A 20,926-nucleotide genomic window follows, 5' to 3' on the forward strand; every position below is an offset into this window, starting at 1 on the left:
TAAAAAATTTGGGCAAGATCTCTACTTTACATCACTTTGAAACTTTCTACTGTCTCAAATTGTTTCTTGATATGCAGAACTGTATTCTACTCTTCTGAAAAGGTTTGCTATGTAATTAAGACTGTCGTTTTCTTTCACCAGATGTTGCAAATTACTTTATTTTTTTCAAAGAATATGTCAAGAGGATACACCTCATATAATTTTTTAGTAGTCCACTAAAATATTGAACAAAATCAGTAATAAAACAGAAAAAAAATTTTTTTAAAAAGACACAAACCAGCAGGGTTTATTAATAATCTCTGCTTCTATGATGACATAGGATGAGTTTAATATTTTTAGTAGTAGCATCATATTCCTATTCCACGTACTCATATGAGGAATCATCTGAACATTAACTTAAATTATTTTTGTCAGGACTAGGTTTGCATTAAGGATCTGTTTAGTGGATAAGGGTAAAAAACTGCCCAAGATCATTTTTCACACTTGCATTTACTTATACTTTCAGACTTGTCTCAGCTAGATCAACTAAATTTTCCCTGAAAGATTGAGAACATATCCAAACTCACTCAGTCATAGTCCAGAAGGAATTCAGTTATTTCAAGAAGTCTCATTACACAAGATCCTTCTATTACCTCTTGTTATTTATCTTTCAGTACTATCACCTTTTACTACCCTTTCTTCTTTCTTAATTCAAATTAATAAAGTCCTGCAGTGAATGATTCTTCAGTTCCTTTGAAATTTCTTTTGAAAGAGTGAGAAGTCCTCAAAAATCACAATACTCATAAAATGGTTGAGGGGGAAAAATCCTTTATTCTTTCCTCTAGACTTCAGTGACACTATGAAGTTTCACATAATTTGCAGACTGCATCTCATAAAATACTGGCAAAATTTATTCAATTCAAATTAAATAGATGTAGCACAGAGTAATCTTTCTCTATTAAATATGTCACTTTTTGCAATTGTTTCTTAATATCCCTCACAGCTTCCATCTAAGATTAGCACTTTCTTTGCTGCCACAGTTTCACTAACCTACTGAATTATTCACTGAAGCATAACCTTCAGATATCAGGTTAGAAAGACCTTGATTATGGCAGGAAGTGAACTGTATAAACCATTTTTCTTTAAAAGAAAATTTCTCAGTATAGAAAAGTCTGAAATGAGATAAGTATTAAATGTGTGTAAAAATTAAGTTCATAATTGATAGGAATTTAGTCAACTGTGACATTCCTGTATTTTGTTTATAATAATGTACAATAACATTCCAGATACCATTTAATAGTGTAAAAACTGCATCCATTTTTATGGTTCTTATTTAAACTTAAAGTACAAGCCAGGATACCCATTCTGGTTTCAGTTCTAAAGTAGAGCTGTGAAATCTCTTGCTCAGATTTAACATACTGGACAAAGAATATTTACATCCAATTCCTGATTTTGTCCCATTTGTTGAAAATTACTTTTAAGGGTCTCTCAGCTCCGGAAACCATGGTGACAGAGTGGAAGGTTTCCCTACAGCAAACCGTTGTTATTGACCATTACTTTGTGCCAATCCACTGCTGAAAGGTCATTTGAACACCTACCAAGGAGACAACAGCTTCGGGAACGCTTTCTTTGCGAGTGTTGAAATACAGACTCACCACTCACTTGTCTGCTTCTCATGACCTGTCCGATGGCACCCAGGAGCTGAAACATAATTGTGAAGTTTAACAGGCTTTTAGAGGTACTATGATAGCAAAATGTCAGGGCAAACAACATTCTACAAATTATTCTGCTAGTCAAGCGTACAAATTTTCATAATGACTTGACCTAGAATAGGAACAAAATGTGTTTTCCTAACGTGGGTGATAACTGCATAATTATGCAACTGATTCTGCTAATATTATCAGCCTTATGTTACTTTCCCAGATGTTAGAGAAATGGCACAGAAGGAGAAAACAAGTGGTAAGATTGTGGGATGTTGCATATTAGTGCAGTTCATAATAGAATTTTCTGTCTAGATTTGTTGACCATAGTTTGAAGAACTATAACATAAAACATGTTGCACAAGGATTTAACGTTTCGTGTGTAGCAGGGGCTTCAGCAAAACAAATTTTGTGCTGTGCTGTGAAGTGTTCAGTTCCTAAGATGTGTTTAAACCTCTTGCTTCCTGATCTCTTTCTCTCTTTTTCCTAGTGATGTTTGTGGTTTACAGGGTTTTGCGAACATGTGAAGGTGCCACTTTTGGGCAGCTAAATTTACACTTAAATGATTATGTGAATTCACAAGTCAGACATCATTTTAAAAGACATACTATATTGCAAAGGAAACTATTGGTTTAATGAACTTCTAAAAAAGTTATATATGTATATTGCTCTTCAAGGGCCCTTACACATCAAGAAGTATTTAAAAGCAGTATGGAAAAAAAAATTGGGTTCATGTTGTGGGTGTAGAGATTATTTTGTTTTTAATGTTTAATATACATCATGCATACGTACATCACAGAGACACATGACATCATGTATCCTTGTATACATTTAATGTAATAATTCAGCTCTCTATTTATTCTGTGTTTATTAAAGAATTACGTCCTTGACAGAAAGATCTGCAGCTGTGGCATTTGAATTGCAGACCAAAAAAACATATGAACTTTCTATATGGGAAAGAGGCTAAAATTTTTATTTAGGGAAACTGATCGTTTTGGACTTAGAAATATATGTAGGAAATCACTGTGGGCATGACTTAGGGTATACGGTTCATTTCAGTTTAACTGCATCCACTGAAACTGCCTGGGAATTGCATTGAGAGGGTTCACAATTCTTTAATTCCTGCATTTTTGCCTTTTATTAATGTTTGCTAGAAATCTTGTCAGGTTTAAAATAATTGGAAGCAACTACACTATCAGCACTGAAAATGGAAGTTGTAAAAGACAGAGAAGATTGTGGTAGTGGTTCCTCCAATAAAATAGACAAAATGAATGCTATTATGTGCCTGCAGATTGCATGATAATCTGAAACCCTGATTAAAAGGAATGCTATTAAATTGATTTTTAACTTTTTTTTTCCCTTTTCCCAATTAATTGATCTGCCATCAGGCTAGAAGAAAGGTTGTGTAATCTGAAGCAAGCTGTATTTGTTTGATTTTTACCTTCCCTATGTTTTTGAAGAAGAAGTTGGCTGTTCACATGTAGAAAATTTGCCTTTATTTGAGTGATAGGAGAACCCATAATATGGCAAAACCCATAAATATGTTTGCTCTATTTTTTCTGAAATGGCTTTATTAATTTCTGACTCTTCATATGCACTTTTACAGAATGTTTTAGAGTCGGAATCCATAGAAAAAAGTTTGGTGAAAAATGGAAAAGTATCACATCAAAACTTGCTTTTCAAGTCAGGACTTTGTGTAATTGATGGACAAGCGTGGACTTCGAATGTTACACTTTCTTCAGATTTGTAGGCATTCGGAAGGTTAATAGCAGACATATGTTACAGTGGTTGCCAATGGCAATCCCTGTGATTTGAGTTGAGTTCAAACAGCCATTCAACCCCACTTGTCCCCACTCATTAATTCCTAAAGCTAGCCATGCAGATTGTTTTGGGGGATGACATTTTACATGTGTGTCTATCAGTCTCTTCTGTATGTGTTTATCTAAACATTTATATTTGTTCCATCACCACATTACTCAAGTGTGAATGAGTCTTGGCTGACAAGTTAGCTGTAAGAAATGAAAAAGGAGTATTACCTTTCCTATTCAACAGAGAGAGAGAGAAAACTAAGATTTTAAGACTTACAGAAAGTTTCGAAGAAAATTGGTATCACTGTTGGATATTGCTGCTGAAGCGCCTGAGCCTTTACCTGTTTTTACCTCTTTTTCTCATGTCCATGCAGAAATCTGCCTGAGTCTTCCGTGCCAGTGTCTCCTTCGGATTGCTACTAGGGATATGCTTGTTCTTGGAAGCAACTTTGGGATTCGTAGCTTTTTGTATGATGGAATTCATACAAAATGAATTTTAGGCATATATGTGTGTGCCTATATGTGCATATTTGTGATTCTTGGAATCATTAAAGATCCACTATTATCAAGTATGTATATACAGACATTTTGGGAATAAACTGCATATAGTATTTGATGATAGCCAAGCTACTTTGGGATCTAGTTGTAGTTACAATGTGGAACAGCTGTTCCAACAAATGTCTGGGGTTTTTTTCTCCTTAAACAGCTGATAGATATATCCTCCAGTCACAGTGGGATTGGAAAAGAACTTGCTAAGCCATACCCCAGGGCAGGTGAACTGCACCTAGGAAGATCTAAAATATTATCTAGATAACATGGAATGAAAATGCTCTTTCAGATATTGCTAGGTAGCTTGGACAAAAAAAAAAAAGAAAACCTTCAACCATGTTTTGAGTTCACACTTAGTCCAGTCTCGGACTTAGTATCTGTAGCGACCCCTTTCCCTCATGCCTACACTGCTTCTCCAAAACCTGACTCTGTTGCTATGTTGTGCATTAGAGGGGAAGAAACAAATGTGAGACTTCATGCAAATCTGTTGATGGTAGTTTTTAAATATTCTATCATGTTTTGTAAGGGACAACACAGTCATTGCTAGACTGCTTGAAACAGGTGCTGTTGTTCTGACTGATGTATTTATCAAGTGCACTTTCATACATTTCCTTTTTATGGCTCATGCTTTCTCAGGCATATTCCTGAAAGTGCACAGTTAAACCTGTTGGACAATCACATGCAAAAGCAATTCTTAGAAGTAATGAAGAATATAGAAGAGTAGTTATAAATACAATCTGCTGTTATATGTCAAGACTTTCTCTCCTTAGTCCCCAGAGATCTGTTTGGTATAAGAATGATAAAATGGTTGAACAGAGAGTCTAGCTGCCCCCTTAAGAGTCCAGTATGTAGGTGTTTTGGCAAAGGGGCTTCTGGTAAGCATCTCTAAAGTTGTGAAATTGTTCAGAACCAGATAAAGATAAATTGCAGATATATTGGGGCTTTTGTGGAAACAGATGTGGATGTTTCTAATGTAAATGGATGTATTATTATTCTCACTGTAGCTTGAGGGGGTCAGTAAGGACCACAACAGGTTTCACAGCCCTATGTATACCCAAATGGCACCCATTAAGAGTGTTAGTCTCTCCCTTCTCCTAAACAGCATAAGGTGTGAAGTGAACCCTCTGCTGTAAGGCATAGGCTGCTACTAGCATCCATCTCCTGCCTCCTCCCACCCCACACTATCATGACTAATATACCCACATTGCAATTAAGTTCTCCTGTTAACAAGCTAAGAGGACTCAACTTCAGATCAGGCAGCTGCTGTAAATATGTTTGGTTGAGTTGTACTGAAAGAAAACTGGTGAAACTGTGTCTCAGACACACGAAATGGAGATAATCATGAAAGCGTGGTAGAGAAAAAGGTCACAGGAACACTGAGGAGAGCTTAAAAAAAAAAAAAAAGGGAATGAAAAAATTGGAATAATAAATGTGGGAATAGATTAATAGATTTTAAGGTTGCAAAAAACCCAACAGATGGAGGGAGATTCAATATTTACAAATGGGAGTGAAAAATTAATTTGGAAGGAGAACACAACAAAGGGGCTATGGAGAGGGAACTAGCAGGAAAGGAGGAAGGAGGGGGAGAGCAGGGAAAAGGACTGAGGGAAGAACAAAAGAAAGAACAAAGAAAAGAACAAAAACCTTCTCACTCTGCAGTTATTGTATTTTGGTGATAAATATTTGCAGGTGGTTACAGTAGTTATTTCCCCACTTCTCCTCCCCTTTTCCCTTTTAGAACCAGCTCACAAATCAGTAGAATTTCCAAAACAGATGAAACTCTGAAAGAAGTTAGTTCTGTGTCTAAAAGCACAGCAGTCACTCCACAACATCCACATCACTGTAATGATGTTTTCCTCTTTTTCAGAGTGCTGTAAGGCACATGGAACTCACCCATCCTCATATTACACTAACCTTGAAGCAGCCTCTCTCTTTTACAAACAAACATAACGAAAACAAGTTTATCTTTGAGCTTCATTGACAGATCCTAGGCTTGTGCTCTTTGTGCGTTAACGTTTTCAGTTACACTTGAGATTTTTTTAGCACGTTTGGGCTTTTACTATTTCTGTGCATATTAATAGTAACATACAAGTGTGAAATGTTTCTGGAAACTTGCCCCATTTTGGTCACTGGCGCAACTCTCTGTGCCCACAGGATGGTCCAGCTTCCCTCCTTCTCTGTCTGCTGGGGGAATTGCAGCTGTGAATATCTTTCTCTTTTTGCTGTGCAGCTTCTGAAGGAAATCAGAAAATGTTTGCAGGTGTGTCTCACATATTTCTATAATTTCTCTGATAATTTTTACTTGTGCTTGCCCTGCATTGTGTGTATGGTGGTGGCAGTTTCACCTGCCCACTTTTATGTGTCATTAGCTGTCACTGTGCTACCATGTCTGTGTAGACACGTCTTTACCGAGTGCCGCTTTGGCATCGTGTCTGGGCCTTGTAAATCCTGGCAACAGTGCTACACACACCGCAAAGGCTTTGTGACAAAATAGAGAAATGACAATTAATGATGTCTGAGGAGGAACGCACTTTGGTTGCGTGGAAAGATGCATTTAGAGGCTTTTGAGTACGAGACAACATTTTACAATTCAGGCTACAGTTTCAAAGCCTGATAGAGAAACCCCTTCGTCTGGCAGAGCTCAAAGCATGCATTAGTATCTACCATTTGCAGAGCCTCCCTACTTCGGTGGGGGCTAATTTTCTTCTGGTGGGAATGTCACTGGATGATTGAGGAATTATCACTTTGAAAAGAACCTTAATCGCGTGATCAGTCTGTAAATTAGATTTTACTCAGTGCAAGCTGGGGTGGTGGGACTGGCCCCCTTGACTTCAGGGAAACCTCTCACTTCAGTAAGGTTTTACATGGTGTGGACTTTGGATTTAAGAACAAATATTTTATTTTCTGCCAAATATACCATAGGAATTAATCGTACTATATTATTCTGAGCTTTGCAAATGCTAAAAATATATGCTCATTTAATGTGCAAGATTTTTGTTTACAATAGGCATTAAACAGAGAGAATGTTAGTGTAAGAAGAGGTGGACTTAATGGGTTAAAAACTGTGTAAATGTTACTCTAGTTAAATTACAGCTTGTTGTTCAGATGAATACTCTCCACTTCTCATATAGCTTTAAATTATGGACAAATGCTTGCAATTGTGAACTACCTACATTGTGGCTGCCTGTTCCCAGGCTTCATCAACCCTAGCTGTCCAATGGGATTACTGTAAGCTTTCACGGCAGTCTGCCAGCCACTGATCAGAAATTCATATCCCTGGATGTTAGATTGCTCTCTTTATTCCATCCTTGTGATGGCTGTGATTGCTGTCATGGTGTTAGGTTAGAAATTAGCATTTTGTGGCCCAAATTTTGCCATCCAGAACATAATCAGAAAAAAGAAAAGGGGGGGGGGGAATCAAAGAATAGTAATTTCATCTGTCAAAGAAGGGAAATGCAGTGTTACCATGATACAGATGTCTACGAAACTTAGGTCAGGAAATGTTGTGGTATTTATGGTCCTATTTGGTGAATGCTTAGGCAGGTGGTGTTTTTCTATTACTACAGACCTCTGTTCATAGATTAATGCTTTTACTCTGATAAAAATAAATAAATCAATAAATAAGTAGATAAAATCCATCGGTAAAACTATGGGTGGGCTTCAGAAACTCTTAAATTAAAAAAGAAAAAAACCCAAAAAGGATCTCTAGCAGGTACTTTCAAGGACATGCTGAATTAATCACAAGAGGCTGGTTAGCAGGAGGTCAGAGAAAGACTTCTTAGCATCATTTTGGGTCATATGTCTAGAGGCGATGGCAGTATGTATGTGCTGTATTGTAATATCCCCTTTCTAGTTCTCTTGTCTCAGTCAGAAAAGGCTGAACACATATTGCATAGGGCTCTTAAAAGAAAAGAGGCAATGGCAAAAATCAGTAGTTAAGAGTTTTTTCCTGTTCTTTAAAAGTGAATCATATCTGACTGGCTAATAAAAATATATCATTTGGTTTTTTTTGTCAGATTCGTACTACATTCAGCATATTGTATCGTCATATATTGTATTCCTTGCATTTTATTTTCTAAATGTGTTATATCTGGTGATTAAAAGGTGGTGATTAAACAGCCCAGAAGTAGTCACTGATAGATTTAATGAACATTTATTATTGCTCTAAACAAAGATTTTTCTCTTAATCTGTTTCAAAACAATTCATCAGGGCCTTTTACAGAAAATTATAGAAAACGACTGTTTAAAATTTACTGTAGAGATATGACTAGGTCCTTAAAGGTACCTTGTTATTCTTTTTAGGCAACTCACAGACACGCTAATTTTTTCTGTCATTAGCACTGAACAAACTGGAAGGATTCTGACATGCGAGGTGCACAGATTCTGCTAGGAGCCTTGATTTTTATCCACCCAAGCTTATCCGTCATCTTTAATCATGCAAAAAGCAGGATTACTTAATCATTTCATTTTATTGAAAAGAAAGAGAAAGATTTACATTAAAATGATGACATGCAAGAAAAAAATAAATTGAAAATGATTATGAAGAAAATGTAACATAGAGACTAAAGCTCCATTGCTTCTGTGATGCTCATTTAAAGCAATGATCTAGTAAAGTCAAGGTATAAAAGTAATGATGATGTTAGCTGTTCAAGTATAACCATCTCTGCATTTTTACGTACATTCTAACATGAGATGCGTAGTTTATTATTGCACATAACTAAGGAAGATACTTTTTTCACCTATGTTGTATTTCTTCCCTGCGTTAAGTTGTACCTTTGTTTGAAATAAGTACATTTTAGCACACAAATGTTACGAGTCAAGGCATACTAGCATTTTCACAGTCACTTCAGTAAACGTGTGCCTGTCTCTTTATCTCCCTGTATAGGACAGGGAAAATTATGCTGATTTTTAGACTAGCTATGAAAAGTACTGGTTTACTGCAAGTGTGAAATTTATGTTGGAGATAAAATTAACAAGTCATTCATGAGTGCCTTCTGTATCTTTTGGATTGTACATAATGCATTATATGCCCTATCTGTTCTAGGTTTCCTACACTTAATTTAATATATTCTTTTGTTCTGTTTTGTTATTTTTAAGTATATTGAATATTCTTTTAAGTTAATATAATTTTTTCTCATATAACTTTTATGTCTAGCTGTATCAGAATTTAGATAGTAAAAGAGGTGGGGAAAAATACACCTGCAAACTTTTGATGTCACTAAACATTTGTTTCCAAAAGAAAGTTAGTTGAAGGAGATAATGAAGACATACTTTTGTATGCAAATATATACAACCGATGTATTTCATCAAGGAAAATTTATTAAAAGCACCAGACTTTTAGAGTTTAGTCTGATATTTACATAAAATGGTGCATTAAACAAGTAATTACATTACAAATCCTTGTTTACCAATTAGATAATTAATAATTCATTCTACTGTACTAAGTTGAGTGAATTTAAGGTTGAATATTCTTCTGACAAATTGTTTTGAGTGCAGAAACACTTAATGAAATCTGAAAATTTTCCAACTTTTTCCTTTAATACAGAAATTTCTAGGTGTTGAATATTGGTTTTATTTAAAGGAGTAAAAGAAAAAAAAAAAAAGAAAACAAATTACATTTTTTTTCAGTTTTAGACCGGTGCAAAAATCTTGTGTTGCTGTTGTAGTTGAGAGTGTAGAAATAAGAAATAAACCAGAAAAGATAAAAAATAGGTGTACAGATGTCTATTCATGTTGTTATTCACTTTCTGACATTGGATACAGCTTGGCTGTGATAGCTGTTTTGAGAGGCAAGCTTCTAGTAGGAGGGAAATGGTTAAAAATGTCATAGCATAAAATCATATAAGTGGGGAAAATATCGGGAGTCCCTAACTGCAAAACCAAGTTTTGTTTATATGTTGCTTCTGATTTTTGTTTTAGAAAGGATGTAGTTATCATTACAGAAAAAAAAAAAAAGTCCATAAGAAATTTAACCTTCATGTAGATTCCTCCTGTTAGAATAAAAACTCCCTGAAACTCTCTCTGCTACCATGGACATTTTAAATATTTGAGATCTAAAATACTGCATTTAGTTAAAAAAATGACAACTAATCAAACAACAAAAACAAGCAGAAAAAAAACCCTAACAAAACAACCAACAAAAAAAACCCAAATCAACCAATTTTTATTTTTTTGAAATGTTTTCTATTTTTACTCTTCTTAAGTACATCCATCTACCTTTTACAATTTTACAAATGTTAGAAGTACAACTGGACTCATAGTGAGATTTTAATACAGGGCAAATGTCATACATTCTGCATAGTGACCGAACATTTTTAGGTGCAAGAACAATGGATTTGTAGTTTTTCTTCTAATAATAGAAGAGAATATGAGGGATTTTATACAGTATACAGCTTCTTCCCTGTAGTGAAGGAGTAAAATCAACTTATTTTGCACGTGCCAACTGAGTAATACACTGAGGATAGAAAAGCCTTTCAACAATAAATTGTCTTCTAAACTAAGTAATCTTTCCGTATTACTGTAAATTAATCTAGACTCTGCTATATAGTTTATATAACAGGTGTTATCTTCCTGATTGATTCATATGACTTTTCTTACTTAGTATAATTAAATATATTTTTCTCAAATTTTCTCTTGAAAAAGTAGAAGTAATTTTTTTTCTTTTGTTTTTCCCCCAAGCTGACAAAGGTTATTTTTATGGCATGATTCTTGTTCTGATGTGGAATTAGTGATCTTTTGATGGTTGCCCTGAAAACAGAACTATTTACTGGAAAGAACTAGGTCTTATCTATTAGTGACTTACTTTCATGCTTCTAGAGCAGTGTCCCTAAAAGACCTGCAGATGTATGTTTACAGCTTGAATATTTGCCTATCCTCTTGAAAAGTGTTAGCAAGAATTATGTTACTTTGTATTATATCAGAAAACTTTTATTTAACCAATAAATTGGATTTTGCAATATTTGTCATGTTATAGCCTGAAGAATCTTCCTTTTGTTAATTTTCTGGATATATTTTGTATTTGAAAGTATTTTTTAAATATTTTCTAGAAACCTAATTTCATCAATATTGAAACTTTCTTAAGTTTTCGTTAATTCCTGATAAATTATAGGCATAGTACTGAAGGCAGATACTTATTATTTGTTATATGAAAGACTATAAAAGTCTCATTTGGTTGTTAGAAATAATGAAAGTGTAATAGTCAAAACAAGCAATGACGAGTGACAAAAACCTGCAGCAGATTTTAGTAACTATGGCCTTTAAGCAATAGGTGGCAGTGTTACCTAAATACTCTTTACTTAGAATTGGGAAAGAATGGGAGTACTTAAGAAGGAACAGAACATTTGTTTTACTTGTACGTAATTGCAGATTTGTTCAAACAAATTTCACATCATTAAGGATTTTTTGAAAGGTTTTCCTCAAAAAATTTAAATTTGGTGTCCATTATCACTTAAAAGACCCACATTTTTGTGTTTTGTGATTTATTAGTTAAATTATGATATTGGAATCTAAAATATTCAACTGTGTCTGAAAAACAAGAACATTTTCCCATGGCATCCTGTATTTGAAAATGTCATTCATCGTAACTTCATTACATATTTAAAGTAATAAACACCAAGCACAGTCTTAGAAAATATATTACAGAATATTCTTTTCTGGTTTATTGCAAATTTAAGACTTAGTTAATAAAGCTCATAGCACATAGTGCTTCTGCAGAGATTACAGAATAAACTTCATGAATTCTTTTAGCATGTAGAGCACAATATCACAGAACAGACCTGCACTAATCTACAAATCCTGTGTCTCTATGAACAAGTAGGCATTCCTTTCCACACCTCCTGAAAAACCTGTAATAGCAAAACAAACAAAAAAAAAGGTATTGCATGGCAAAATTGATGCTTTAATATACATTTCTAAACTGAGTATGCCAATATGCATATTCACTTAATTACACAATGCTTCACAAAATGCAAATTTGCACGTCACAATAAAAACAGTTTAAGCCATTTTGGTCTTCTGAGTGTTACTTATGTATATCTCATCATATAATAATTAAAAAACATACTGACCAATGCAGCAGCCATATTCCATAACATGTGTTCTACCTCTAGGATACAGCTTTCATACAGTAGCAGTTCCAAGAGATGTGTTCATCACTGTGAGATACAAACACTAGGCAGTACTTTTTTGCAGTTTGAAGTGTGGCGGGGTTTGGGGGGGGGGGGATTTGATGGGAGAGCAGAGGACTTGTACAGTATGTACTCTTAGTTTGATAATTATATCTTAACTATTTACTATGTTGCATCTATCGGTTTTCAATCTAAAATTAGGATGTTGCTTGTAAAAAGGAGAAAGGTAAATGATAATCATGCTAGCGAAAGAAGATAGTGATGGATAGAAGCAATGATGAAATGTGTCTGATAGTGTAGTTTTCTTCTGTACCACCATTTCGTTGCTGCTCTGGGATTACAGCAAAATGGTGGCTACTTATATTTTATGGAAAATGTAAATTTTATGGTAACCTTCCTATAGACTCCAAATTGCTTTTCCCCTCCACCCCTATTATATTGCTTTGTTAGAATGAGTGCATGGTTTGCCTTCTGAATCTCACAGCACTACAGGAAAGGGAAATGCTCAGTTGCAAAATTCTGCATCAACATTAGAGAATTTACTTACATATGATTGCACCAAAGTGTAATCAAATGCAAAGACTGTGTTCTTTTATAACTACAGATAAGATACTAAACAGTCATAGGTAAATAAATAAGATTTGGAGTGTATTCTTGTTTTTACAAAACAGAACTACTGTAACTGAGGCAAACATTTGTATTGCCTTTTTGGTTTTACCTAAAAAACTTAGTCTGTATTATCAAACAATGCTAATAAGTGGCAGATTTAAAGAAGGAGAAAAGAGATAAAGTCCTAAGGCTTTGCTTTCTAGCCTCACTTTTTTTCTATTCCCCATAGTTGACATGGAGTGGAGTGGCTAAACTGTCTTGTAAAAGATCCCCTTATCTACCTTCTTGGGCAGAGGTAAGGAGCTAAAATGGTAACTTGCTGAAACAGCTTTTTGTTTTTGTCACTGTTTCCAGAAGGATGTTACTTGTGATATTATGATTTTTCCCAAGTATCTTATTCTTAGAAATGAAAACAATTAGAAAACATGGCTATAAATATGATTTTTTGTTAACTACATCTGTTGAAATAGAGAGAATGAAGGAAAACAAGAAGCAAAGGGAAGTGAGCAGAAACAAATTAAGAAAATGCAGATATGGAGGAATATTACAATAATGGTTTTTCCTTAAATTCTGTAGGGAAGATAATTTATAGAATGCTTTCTTTCTTCAATTACTCTTTTACAGTTAAATTTTATTATTAAAATATGTGCTATTTTTAAAATTTTATCTTTCTCCATAGATATTAGATAGATATTTAAAATTAAATGCATACAATATTGTCTAAAATTTCCTTGCCCAATTTATGATGTTCTTGTTGTAAGTTAGTGCAGTTATGAAGTTGCGAGATTTTAAGTAGTAGAAGAATAATAAAATATTTTTAAAAATCACCTTCCAGAGTCATATTGCACTGTTTCTTTATCTGGTGGATATAAGCAAAGTAATAAAGTACTGAATTTAAAGCATGTTTTAATGGAGTACATACACTGATAATCCTTATTTTCAAGGAAGCAGGTTGTTCAAGGAATAAATTCTTCCTCTGAATGTTTGTATATCTTATTGAATTTGGCATTGTGATGAAATGCCAAAATCATTTGGCGTTGTATATATGTACATCCATATAAAAACAAGCTCTATTTCCGGGCATACTGGTTACCTATGAGCAGGAGGGATGAATGGTTATTGAAGTTTATTTGGATGTGCACAAACACAATGTTCTTGTTACCACGTCATGGCAGCTAGAGACAAGTGTATCTTTAGCTTCCACTTCACCCTCCACACTTTTTACACACGTGAATCAGTTGATATCCCTCAGTGTAAGTGGTGAGTCACAGCATTATGTAAAAACAACATTGCTCTGAATCATTTCTGAAAAGTGCATAAATTTAAACTTCAATATTAACTTTTTTTGGAATTATTTTGCCCTAAAATTCTCAAACATACCTGAATAGAGATTTTAGATATAAAAATGATAATGATTTACCTTTTTTTTAATGATGCAATCATAAGCTTTTAGTTGCAATATGACTATTTGTTTTGTTACTCCAGTTTCTTATTTATAACCCAAAAGTTGGCAACATTGATAGGGAGGATCAGGCAAGGAAGTCTTTATTTTATGCCAAATGAAAAAAATACACTGATCTCAAACTACATGACCTTATTTAAAGTTGGATTGAGTTTTTTTCCTTTGTAATTTGTTTATTTTAGCTGTGTATTTACATGCAAATCTTAGAGTACTTTGAAGTTCTATACTAAATGAAATAATGCCCAGGAAGGTCTAAGAATCCATTTCCTAATTTTGCATGTTTAAAGAGAAGTGATGTGCACCATACTTTTATTTTAATTAAAAAAAACATAAACCTAAGCCCCCCCTTCAAACAATGTATTAATCCTTCAGCAATATTAATCACACTATAAAACATAATTTTACATGGTAAAATATGCTATTTAAAACTTCTAAATAGTAGCATCAATATTTGTGTAATGTACTATAAGTATTTCTTTTTTATAGAGGAATTCTGTAGTCATTTGTTTTTTAAGTTCTCTGCTTTATACATATTTTGATTCTTAAAAATAAAGGACAAATATATGATGAGCACAGGTTTTAGTATAAGCACTTGCCCTTCCATAATAAGAAAAAACATGCTCAAACCCCACCAAGTTCGTAATGTGCTCATAGCAAGCCCACACACAGCAAAAGTAAACTGAAACTTGTATAATTCTACAATATCATAGCTGTGCAGGTTAACATTGGTTTGGTCCATGTCTGTCAGGATTGCTGTGGTGATTTCTGTTTTCACTGTAGATCAGACTGAAATCAGCTATATATCAGCAGATGTAGTTAAAAAAATAACTACATGCAAGGGTTTATGGCATCTTCTAAATTTGGTATTTGGGGGAAAAGGTAGGTCTTTATATTTAAAGAAAATAAAATACATATTTTAAATCCTGAATGAAGTATACACTGTTTATATAACAAGGTTTTCAAAAATTGTTGCAATGCTTTCACATGTAATGATGCTATAATTAAATCTGTTGATTATTTTATTCTTTGTTTCAAATCATATGATAAAAGTAAATATACAGAAACTATTCAGAGGATTTATATTTTCTAGTTAAAATCACACACTCAATTAAATTTTTCTATGGACTAATAAAAGAGTTACCTGTTGTAGTAATGCAGATATTGAAAAACTTTAATTTTTATGCTATCCAAAAAGGCCCAACACCAAGAGAACAGTCTCATGGTTTTTACTGAACAGGTATTGCAGTTGGTATGGGATAGCTTGCTTTATATCTGAGTCTTGCTATTCTTCTAAGAAGTCAGTGTTTTTTCAGTAGCTTTAAAACAATTGCAAAATAATATTAAACCCCACAAATACATTTTTGTTTCCTCAGTTACTTCCCTTGAATAAACACAATGTTTTACTTAATGTCTTGCAAAACAGAGAGTTCAGAAGGATGTTAATTTTGATTCTGAATTTTCAGAAATTATTGCATTTTGATATGACCGTGAGGTCTCTGTATGAGAGATTTTTGGCTTTTCTGCTTTATTTTACTCATACAAATGATTGATTAAAAAAATTACAACTTGGGTTATTGTTACACAGCCTTTTTTAGTATAAATAATTTTTTGTTCTCTTCATGTCAGTCAAGGAACAAATTATTACTAGATAACTCAACTATAACTAATCATTCAGACCAACAAAATGAATATCAAATAAAAAGAAAAAAAACCCCACAAAACAAAACCCCAACACTTTTACTTCCTTCCCCCCCGCCCCCCCCCATCTTCTGATGCTGGCAAAGATAAAAGCTGTGCAATTACATCTCAGCAGCGAGGAAGCTGAATTTCACTAGATTTGTCAATCAGAAAGCTCAATTTACTTGCTCACTTTCATAAAATTTAGAAGTGGGGGACAGAATGGTAACCTAGTCTTCTGTCTCTATGGGTACAAAAATATTTCCAGCCTGTATATTTACTTGAAAATGTTTTGCCCAGTTATTTTAAAATTGGCTAGCAGTGGGCCACTCCTAGATCTCTGGGGAGATTTTTCTATTGGTGAACTCACAGTCAGGTTTTTCTTTTCCCCCTACTGATATATTCCCTTTATTAATTTTCTCCCATTACTCCTAGTTATACCTCCTTTTACTATGTTAAATAATTCCTTTTATGCTAAATAATTCCTTTTTTCCAGTTTTGAATTATCCCTGTGTAACATTGCTGTTCTCCTTTTTATGGAAACTGTCTCAAATTGGCAAGATCTGAAATATGCTGAGTTAAATCTGCTATAAAAGACTTTATTGACAATTACTATAACTTAAACACAGTCCTGCTTTAATAAGCTCAGCTAAAACTGAAGTTTGAATAATTTTTGTTAGCTGAAGCAAGAAATCTATTAAAAGGAGCCCTCTATTTTGAACTATTTCGTAGTGATGTAATGGGGCCAAATGATTAGGCATAGCTTAGATAGCCAAAATCCTCTGGGTCAAATTACCCTGTCTGCTGAGAAGCACAACAGGGTTGAAAGAAACGCAGATGCTGGACAAATGTTTCTGGTAGGAGGAGGAAAACTCTTACAAGACTGTCTCCCTTTTCCAGGGTTGAAGCTAATTTCAGTCATCTCTCCTTCCCTCTCTGCATTTTGCTGAAGGTTAGAGATTGCCTAATGCTGAAACCTCTGGATACCCCTCCCCAAAACACTGCCTTCTCCCCATGCCTGAGGTAATCAGGATTTGGTCCTGCAAATTTGGTCTTATTCTGATCCCAGCTAGAAAAGAGCTGGCCAGGTTCATTAACTGCATGTGCCTGTGATGCCGCACATTGGTGCTGGTGCAGGACACCTCTGCACCATCACCCTCATGTCCAGAGTCTTGTAAAGGACTTGACATGACCAAGTCCTTGAGAAGGGAACATTTTTCACAGCGAGTAGTATCTGCAGACAATTTCTGACATGTTTTGATCAAACTTCATACATGGGCTGGCCCAGCTAGGGACAGGGGCAGCAATTCCAGGCTGGAAGACACTGTGAGGGGAAGTGATGAGGTAGGGTGAATGCACAAAAGCTCCTAGATTTTCAAAGAGGGTAACAGGCTCCCCTGTAAACCTGCATGTTGGGAAAATTCGGATGGTACACATAGATAAACCATGTCTAATTTTCTAAACTCTCTTCTATCTCAGCTTCCTTTCCCTGGAGAGACCCCTAAATTTAGTTAGAGAGACTTTTACACCAGAAGCCTGACAAGGATTGAAAACCACTGCAATAATGCGCTGATGCATGCTACCACCATGGTTACAGTGAGAAGGTTTGCTGCTCTTTGACGCTGTGCATATGACATTAGTAACTCTGCATTTGCATCAGGGCTTTTTTTGCAAAATAGTGAGCAGATTCTACCTCGGCTGAAGTTAATAAAAACTGAGAGCTCATTCCCTTTATTAACCAGACATGTTTTAAGATACCTGTGTATGTTTAAATGGGGACTTGGTTTTTTTTCCCCTTTGGTTGGTTATCTTTGTAAAACTTTGATTTCTGCATCTGAAAAGACTGGGCCCTTCAATGTGTGTTGACAATTTACTTTATTCTATTTAACTCTCTAAATGTATGTGAATTTGTGCAAAGCTTTTAGTGTTGAAACGACGGCTGTCTTTATTACATTATATTTGCTGGTCAGCATATTAGTTCTGATAAAAATTAAGGTTACTGAGATGCATCTTATTTTGTAGTTTAGAGTTCATTTTAGAATGTTTTGTCTTGTCTTGCAATATGATCGCTTACTGAGAATACCCAAAAAGTGACAGATAATGTAGGCAGAAATCCTACAAGTACTTGTAAATATTTTGTTTCACAATAACATGTAAAACCTTCATTTTTTAATCTAGTATGATATGTTTTAAACAATTCTGCAATCCCTTGGAGCATGCAAAAGTGCTCCATGTAAACAGGTCCCTCTGCCCTTGTTCTTTAGACTGTAGTGAGGCTGCTGAAAGATTTGAGTGATGGTGCAATGCTTTAAATTAAATATAGATTTGGGGTTCTGAGCCTGCTGAGTTGAGTGCTGTAAACACTGAAGGACCAATCAAAACAAACATAAGTGACACAAGCGATCTTCATTGAATCATTTGGCATTTCTCTTGACTTGTTTAGAGACAAATGCTTTTGTTTCTTTTGGTGCAATATTGTTTCTAGATCTACTCTGAATTTTCATTTACAGAGAGTACATCACAAGATAAATAGCATGCTTTTACCTTGAGCAGCTAGTTAGAAAAATGCAGAGCATAAAGCAAGGCAGCTGTGGCATTTGGAGGCTCTGTTTTCCTGATGAGATGAACTGTGTTTCATTCCTGATCAAATGTTCTTTCTTTTTACAGTATCCTAACTCCATCATGTGCTGTTTGTGAGTAAAATTCCCAACTTGAAATTGCTATGGCTGAGAAGCAAGAGGTAAAACGTGCACATGTGCGTGTGCATGTGTGTATATGTGTGTATGTGTTCATTAACATTTGAGGTAGCAGGTGCTAAGAGCTCTTTTTGCATCAGTGGAAGGCACTGAGAGATCTTATGCTGCAATTTTTTCTGAGAGCAGCTTAACATTCTTTTTAGTGCTTCACTAGAAGGGGCCCATGCAAGCCAAGGCTCTTCTCCAGTGCTAACAGCTCCAGAATTAGACTCCAGGTTAGACTTGAATTTGAAGACTAAAATGATTGTGCAAGAATATGGCTTTTTTTACTTCTGTTATTAAAGAGCAGGAAGGCATAGAAGAGCAGCCTGTGGAAGCATTTTTATTTATCCTTTTTTTCCTTCTTGCTCTGTACAAGAACTTGACCTTTCTAGTGGTAAGTTGATCTGGTTGTCCTCATTTTGGTACTTTTAAAAGACTTTTGCATATGCATTCATATTCACTATTATAAATGTGACTAACTATGGAGAATTTTCTCTTTTAACTTCAGCAGAAAAATATACTCTGTTATCATAAAGGGGACTCATGGAGGTAAAACAAAGATTAGGCTATTTCAACACCAATCACTTACGTAGTATAGAACATCATCACTGAGAAACAGGGAAATAATGAACAACCCATGCAGAGAGAGGAGAGAGCAGAACGAGATGTTAAAAATAAACAAAACAAGTCGCTAATGAGAGCTAAGCTTAATACAAAATGCATCTTTTCTCTTTGAAGGGCAAAATCACACACGTAGAATGTCTCATACTGGCTGAGAAAAGAAAGACTAGTTAGTGGCCAAGAACACCCTGATGTTCTGTGCTACAAATTGAAAGTGAAGGTTACTTTATTGTAGACTTTATCTTAAAGCAGTAAAACGGGTAGCTGCAGCTACAACTGAAAGTATTGATTTTGTAATTTCAGCAAATTAAGAACAAGACAGGAAACCTATTAAACCTTTCCACTGATTGCCAGGGCACTTTTTGGTGATGCTGGTGCTGACATTAAAATTGCATGCGCTGTCTCTTTAAAGCCAAACATATACATTTTACAGAAGATAGTGCCAGCTAACATGCTGAAAAAGGATCTTTATAAATCTGTGTAATTTCACATTTCAGATGTGAAACTTTTGAAGCCTGATGACATGAATGTCAAGCAGCACATCTAAAATTTTCATAAATTATGGTTCATGTTAGATGTGCTTTCATTACATTTTAATAAATTAAAATTTTCACAAAGCCAGAAGATTTTTTATAATAATAGCAAAGATGGTAACGCTAGTAATAGCATTATCTGTCAGAACATTATGAGTAATGATTATGTAAAAATCTATGTAACAAAGGCGAACAGGAGAAATGATCAAATTATATTCTTCTGTATCTTGTATAAAACAAGTTATTTTATTATGGTAGCAAAAAACAACTTCTCTTAAAGCAATATTTAAATTGCTTTTAAAAATCAGTGTAATTACATTCATGTGAATTACAATAGTTAAGATCACTTGTTTCATAAAGGATTGTTTCAAAGCTTTGTTTTAGTATTACTGAGTATAAATTAAAATGTTGTGTCTTTTACAAATGCAATATTTCTAATAGCCCCTAAGAAGAAAATTTTTCATTAAAACAGGGCAGGGCAAAGGAAATTATACCTGAATCCACTTGAGAACCTTGTAAAGATGTAAGATTCCAGTTTATCCAATTCATAAATATTTTGTTTCATCTGAACTGGTCTTTGGCATCATTCCAGTGTGTAAACAAGCATGGGTTTTACACCCACAAATCTAATTTACAGGCAAGCCATTATCTACATTTACTGTAGTAGCCAGCAGTTTGTGATGTGCTGGTAACAGAAATGCACAGTGATAGAGGAGGCAGTGGGAATGTTAACTTAAAAAGAGATTGGATTTGTAACAACAAAGATGTTCTTAAAAAGTGTGGGGGAATGCTGCTGAGAGACTGTGAGCCAAAAGTCTCCACCAGAATGGTCTTCAGGAACTTGTAGAAGGTGTTTAGACCTAAACATGTGAATGAGAATGTGCAGCTTATGTTACCAGGGAAGATCACAAAATGATGTATGAAAATAAGGTATCAGGTGTGAGAATGTGTATCTAAAGATATGGGTGAGGAAAGGTGAAGTGGATTTAATAATCAGAAAAATCTGAAATAAGTAGGAGGGAAAATTAGGAGGAGTGCAGAGCTTCAAACAAATTAATTAAGTCTTTTTTCTCTGCTGAAGAAGAAAAGCACCTGGAGAATGCTGGAGAACTGTACCCACCCAA

At 34.6% G+C, this 20,926-nt stretch overlaps 1 long non-coding RNA gene across 1 annotated transcript in view; it reads right to left on the bottom strand.

The window, feature by feature from the left end:
- LOC114058651 overlaps positions 1–12,206 on the bottom strand; it is a 35,083-nt gene extending 22,877 nt beyond the window's left edge. Inside the window, exons 1-2 of the long non-coding RNA XR_003571514.1 lie at positions 12,103–12,206; positions 1,635–1,680 (exon numbers count right to left, since the gene is read on the bottom strand). This is a non-coding gene — a long non-coding RNA (uncharacterized LOC114058651). The remainder of the gene's footprint in view (positions 1–1,634; positions 1,681–12,102) is intronic.
- Positions 12,207–20,926: the final 8,720 nt, after the last annotated feature.

The sequence above is a fragment of the Empidonax traillii genome, unplaced genomic scaffold, assembly GCF_003031625.1.
Source record: "Empidonax traillii isolate 1590-97213 ecotype Southwest subspecies unplaced genomic scaffold, ASM303162v1 scaffold181:size1721324, whole genome shotgun sequence".
Taxonomy (NCBI): Eukaryota; Metazoa; Chordata; class Aves; order Passeriformes; family Tyrannidae; genus Empidonax; species Empidonax traillii.